General features: G+C 39.2%; 1 pseudogene; it reads right to left on the bottom strand.

The window, feature by feature from the left end:
• Positions 1 to 424: 424 nt before the first annotated feature.
• LOC147431858 (uncharacterized) lies at positions 425 to 5,736 on the bottom strand (annotated as a pseudogene).
• Positions 5,737 to 6,778: the final 1,042 nt, after the last annotated feature.

Raw genomic sequence — 6,778 nt, 5'->3', positions numbered from 1 at the left:
AAAAAAGTACATTTTGCAATAAACAATTAACTAGTGTCATCTTACTATTGAGCAATCATCAATGAATGAAAAGAAGATTGACAATAATGATATTGTCCACTAGTCTCGGCATTGTTATGCCCATATATGTAACATCTTTATAAGGCTTCAAAGAAAACATTGCTCTATAAGGCTTCAAAGAAAACATTGCTCTACACCAAATGACAATAGAATATGGCAAGCCCATAATCAATTGTTTGCATAGACAAAACAAGCTTAATGTAGTCCAAAAGCCTAGGTAATGTTTTGCCCAAATACATATTTCTTAAAGTTTAAAAGTCAATAAAACTAAAAGACAATAGTAGTTGCATGGCTAGAATCAAGTTTTTGCACACCCAAAAAAAAGCTAACCGATCATGCAAAATAAGATCCACTCTAAAGAAGACTACTCGAAATCTGCGTGGTCATCAATGAAGATACAGCTTCGCCTTTGCCCCTTGCGCACAAGTGATTGGTCATATGAATAGGTGGTTGCCATGTGCCTTGCCATTGCCTCTGCATAGCAAGTATCTCACTATCAATGACAATGAGATCATAATGTCATCAAAATTAAAAATTAGGTGCTATAAAATAATGAATAAAGCAAACTCACTAGTCTGAAGGCACATCATTAACAATCAAATCATTCCCCACATCATCAATGCTATCCCCCACATCATCAATGCTATCATCACTATCTCCAAGCTCGGCAACCTGTGGAGCACCATAATATTCTTGTACAAAAGGAGACAAGTATCCCTCACATATCTCTAGATCACTCTCCACGACCAAGCAACCACGAGAAATAAAGGCCCTGTACCACCACCAAGCTCCAAACATGTACCTATTTTAGGGCACAAGGCCTCTACAAACAATAGCATATAGGCAACACTCCTCTCTTACATGCCTCTCCACCCACCACTCTTGCCATTACGTGTTGTGCGAGCAGACGATGGCAAGTAGTGACTCATAATCTCCATTGAGAGATCTTGTTGCAAGACTCTCCCCACCTACCCCGTACAAGAAAATGAGGCAACTATGCATTAACATTTAAGAATTTTAGTGCAAAACAATCACATTGAATAATAAACAATGACACACAAACCTTTTGAGCACTCTCATGATCAAATGAAGGATTACTTCCAACCTTGTGAAATGCCAAAGCATAGAATACATTCATCTATCATAGCCAGGGAAACAACACATAAAAACGTCAATTTTGCATGTATAAAATTTCTTTTAAAGAACTGTTCATGTTCTTTGAAGGATGCTTTATTACCTTTTGTGTATGCCCATTCTTTGTTTGTGATAAAAATGGCTCAGAGCTCTCCATGATCCACCTAAAACTCAGCTCTAGGCCTGTGTGTGTGGACAAGCGCTCCACAAGACTAAGAGCAGTGCTAGGATAAAGAACAAGCACCCAACCCATGTCATCCATCACTGTAGATGCAACCACCAATGAAAACTTGACATGGTCATCTGTTAGCTCATTCCATGTAGGAATTCCATCAAAACCTTGAACAAGCGCAACTACAAGAAAAATTATTGTATTTGAGTGTTAAGAATTTGAGCTAAGTATATGCATGGTGTATAAAAGATAGCATTGAAATTTCTCTTATCAGTAGGAAGATCAATAACATTAAGATCAACACTCCATGCACTAGGTTTTCCATTTCTTATCTTCTCATGTTCACCCAAGCCAACAAAAAACTCTCGCATCCATCCTTGAAGTTTCTTGCAATGAATTGCTTGCCAAGCTCAATGTAATCATAAATCCAAACCTTTGACTGTTTTATATCTCCTTTCTTTTGAATGGAATGGAAACTAGCCAAAGGTGCATGAATCAAAGCTCCCTTTCCAACATTATTTTGGGTATGAGAACTTCCTAAGTTTCTTGTATCTAACACTAGCCAAAACAATTACACATTTTTCTTTAAATCAATCCATGCCATAATGAGTAGCATAAGACATAACAAAAGAGAGAATAGCAAGAACATATTGTTCCCACCAACAATTTAACTTACTTACCCTTGATTGACATCCCACCCTTGCTTGATGGTGGACGGCCTCCATGATTCTTGCCTTGCTCTTGTCTTTCTTGATCTTGTTTTTCTTTGTGAGCTTTCAACTCTTCCTCCATCTTCTTCCTTTGCTCAACAGTCATCTCTCCTGAGGACCCTGAGTTGGACTTACATTCACCCTTCAAATGACGAAGATAATTCTCCTTCTCCTCTTCTAGACACTCACCTTTACTCATATCAATCCACCAAGGGCAGTGCTTACGCTCCCAATCCGTGAGAAGAAAGGCTCCACCAGAATCATTGTTCTCTCTGAAGATAGTGGAGGTGTACATACTATATGTAAGAGAACACATAACTATCATGCTTTACATATGTCATGCATGCAAGTGATCTTCTTACTTCTTATGAGATACATCAAGAACCTACAACAATATGATTGCATAAACCTTAAATAAAACAAACTTATATAATACAACAATAGTCACTTAGCAAAAAAGATAGGAATTATCTATAGACCAATCGACGGGAAGAATTTTTCAAGTCCACATGCTTTGATGGTGGAGTAGCCACATTCATCTCCTTTTGAAATTCGTAAAAAAATACTCCTCTATATCTACTAACAATGTCTTCAAAATATGACTCCAAGTGAACATCTGAACACAAAACCACCTTGTGAACTCCATGTGTGGAATCTACAACCTGTTGTAAAAGCCTTCTTGTATCCTCCAAGACTTGATTGATCCATCCATACTTCCTTGGCCAACCAAGGGATATAGAAATGATCTCCCAAAGGCATTCCAAAACTTTGGCAAAAGTTCTCATCTGTTCCCAAAAGCTTTAGCGTTTTTATCTTTAGCTCTTGAGAACATGTAGCACAAGATATAGAGTAGAGTTTCTCTATTGTAATCTTGAATTTTTCATCCTCAAAAAGAAGACTCCATAAAATTAGAAACCATTCTTTTCCATTAAGCAGGATTCACCACAGATAGATTATACAATAACCAAACATAATAAACAAAAAAAATCTTTTTATTATACTTTTAATAGAGTGTCGTACTCACCCGAGTCATGCGTCTATTGTAAGCGTTAACAACATTCCTCTTTGCTTGAATCTCAGTCCTCACACGCTCATCTTGTGACAAAGTAAGAGGTATCTTATTTAATGCTACCTGTAAATTAGACTTCCATTTATTCTACATACACCATTTCAAAAAAATGTATCAAGAACTAAAAAGATTATTAGAATCTTACCAAATCTTAATAATTTAAGTATATACCCCATAAACCATGGGACCAAGGATAGATTGAGTAAGAGGATACCAAACCCTCTTTCCTGATTGTTCTTCTTGAGCCCTTGCTTTCTCCATTGACACTCATTCAGCCTCGGTAAATTTTTTAGTGATTTGAGACCCATCTAAAGAACAAATGGTACTTATATAATACAAGTAGTCTTTGAAATTGGTCTTAATGATTGCTTCTTCATTAATTCTACATAAACAATAAACCATAAAACATTTACCTCAAGATGTATCATTAGAACAAAGACAAAGCAAAATTTAATGTACAAATGACTACAAGACTTACATGTTCAATCTTTGAAGAGCGGCAATTAATCTTAACTCCTCTTGCTGGGTAGGGACAATAAATTGTGCCAAAATTCTCACATGTTTCTTCTTGTCATTACATGAGACCTCGCTTATGCTCTCCATCCAAGAGGCCACTTGATGATTCCCTTCCCAGACAAAGAACATCTTTCCCTTCAACATGGAGCATTGATCGTTGTTTTCAAGCTCATCCTCAAACTCATCCTTTATTCAGGGTTAAACTGTCTATAAACTCGGAGCCTTGAGGCCTAATAATAGCTTGTGGGATGACCTCCTCAACCTCTTTGTCATCTGTCACCTTCTCATTGTCCTTGATACTCCCATCTACATCCTTATCATTGGTGGTCTCTTTATCTCCTTGATCATTTTGAATGTTTTCTACTTCTACTTGTTGATTAGCAAGAGCATTTTCAGCATTATCAATTGATTTCTCGCTACTCTCGCTGCTAGCAACAGATTTCCTCTTCTTGCGTATGACTTTGGATGAACCTTTTGTCCTCTTTCCAAAGCTAAAAGCCTTTCATAAAGAACAAATAAACGAATATCAACAAAAATATCACAAATCTTAAATGAATATCAACAAATAAATGAATATCAACAAATGTCAGCTCAATTTGATGAGGGTGGAGCCAAGGGTATCTTATTGAACAGTTTGAGTGTCTACAATGGATGCAAACTAGTGTTTGATTCAAGCGATGTTCCAACAAGATATGTCAAAGCTAACACTGGCTTAAATGGATCAGTCATGATTGATTTAACATCAATGAAAGGTGAGCGGAATTGTATACATAATGATAACCTCTGATGACATGTGCTATTTGAGCTTTTACTATCTCTAACTTTTCTGTACATATTTCTTAAGCAAACTACATATGACAGCTCAAATTGGACATGAAAAGAGAGACTAAGATGCTGAATGATCCATATTGAAAAGCAGCTAAGATGGATGGACCAAAATAGTAGGTAGAGACTGCCGAAGATTCTGTTGATGACGAGAGTAATATTTATGTCGGGGAAGTTTCTGATAATGATGGTGATGACAATCCATTCGAACAGCATGATTAGACTAGCAAAAGGAAATCATTGGGATTCGAAAGCATTTAGTCAGGGAAATGCAACATGGGATTTTGATTTTGAGAGGCAGGGTGATGGAGAGGTTTATGATCAGGTTTGAGGATATCTTTAGTGCTTCCAAATATCTAGGGAATTGATTTGAACAGAGAGAACTTGTCATTCGCATGTCACCCACCCTCACAAAAGCATCATCAGCGCACACAAGTAGTCTGAAGTTGTCTGTTCTACTTGGCATGCATCAGCAGCCCACGGTTCTTTGAGAGAGAAAGAGAGTGACACAGAAAGAGAGAGAGAGAGAGAGAGAGAGAGAGAGAGAGAGAGAGAGAGAGAGAGAGAGAGAGAGAGAGAGAGAGAGAGAGTGGCCTACAACATCTGATCTCTGCAGTTGAAAAGTAATCGGCATGTTGGTGAGGTTCTTACGCATCCTCAACTAAGTTCCAATATGCATCCTCACAGGGATTTCGCCGGCAAAACCCCTAGAATGGCACACTCCAATCCTGCTTTGTCAACATCCCAAGAGCTCACAATCTGGATTCGACATCATCACAAGAGCTCCTAGAGCCACCTGATAGGAGTTTCACCGCCAAAATCCCTCCAGCAGACAACATGGAGCCTGTTGAGTCGACGTGCCTGTCTTCAAACATAGGGCAGAGAGCACTATCGGTGGACGTAGCAAAGAAGACCTTGCGTTGATGAGTTGTGCTTCGTGACACCAGTACTATCGAGGATTCCATTCGCGCTGTAGAGGAGGGGGGCCGAGAGGCTAAAGAGGGCTGGGGGATGAGGAAGTAGACACAGTCGGACTGAAGGGAGAGGGTGGAGGTGAGAGGGCGGGCATGGCTGCGGAGAGAGTGGACGCTATCGGAGAGGAAGAGCACATGGCCAAGGTGCTCCATCAGAATCTCCTTCACGATAATTGGAGTGTGGAATCTCATGCATTTTCCCTCCACTGTCAAGACCTTGATGGAGGATGGGCTTGTGCTGCAAGCTTTCAGCAAATGCAGAGAGAAGCAACCCATTCTGTAAGCGATCCACAAACACTAGAGAGAGGATATAAATAGAAAGGTTGAGAGCTCGACGATGGCCTGTCTAGTGAGAGGGGGGTTCATTCGGAGAGAGATTTGGGTGAATGTAGGTTGATCGGCCTATTATAATGCTATTTGGCGACACTACACAGACAGTAGCAAATGATTCAAGCTTGCTAGCTTGTTGTTGGAGGCGTCTTCTTATTGTGTCGTCTGTGTACCTGGTCAGACACGCGTTTTTATATTATGGAAAATCAGGGGAAATTGCTACTTGCAGGCCATGATGCATACACATGTGTACAATGCAGCTCCTTTCCGTGATGCATACACCTATGTCCTATGCAGCTCCTTTGGTGCTCGTGTAGGCCATACGCGCACCTAATGTACAGATTTGTTGAGAAACAAAGGAGTTTCGCCGCCGAAACCCCTACAGGACTTTGTCACGTTTTTGCTAATAAACAACCTATGCTGATAGGAAGCTGAGAAAGAGGAGTACCTGATCATGTTTGATTGGTTGCATTGTTTCATTCTATGTTGTAGGGATCGCAGAGGAGGATACAAAGCTGCGTTTTCAAGTGGTCCACACAATCAAATACCACAACGTGTAGGATGAATCTATTTTAAATCTATTTTTCAATTTATTGAATATATGTAGTGTGGAAACTATAAAAATGATAATACATGAATGTTCATGGGCCATGTGGTCCTTTGAACCCAAGTTCTCCATGTATGGTTGATGGAAAGTGTAGATTCAAGTTTCCACGAACAATTTCTGCGTATACAAATGTAAACGGAAGTGGATATCATGTGTATATGAGACGAGATGATGGAAGGTTTGTTCCATCTAAAAAATTACAATTTAGATAATTAATGGGTTGTACCTTATAGCCTCTCTTATCACTAAGATACCAAGCCCATATTAATGTGGAGATCTGCTCAACTATCTCACTGCCATGAAATATCTTTATAAGTATGTCTACAAGGGACATGATCGAGCCACTGTTGTTCTTCAAGATTGTGAAGGAGCTACTGATGA

The sequence above is a fragment of the Adiantum capillus-veneris genome, chromosome 21 (genome assembly GCF_014529385.1).
Source record: "Adiantum capillus-veneris isolate H3 chromosome 21, ASM1452938v2, whole genome shotgun sequence".
In the NCBI taxonomy this organism is placed as follows: domain Eukaryota; kingdom Viridiplantae; phylum Streptophyta; class Polypodiopsida; order Polypodiales; family Pteridaceae; genus Adiantum; species Adiantum capillus-veneris.
This window is presented reverse-complemented; position numbering and strand designations above follow the sequence as displayed.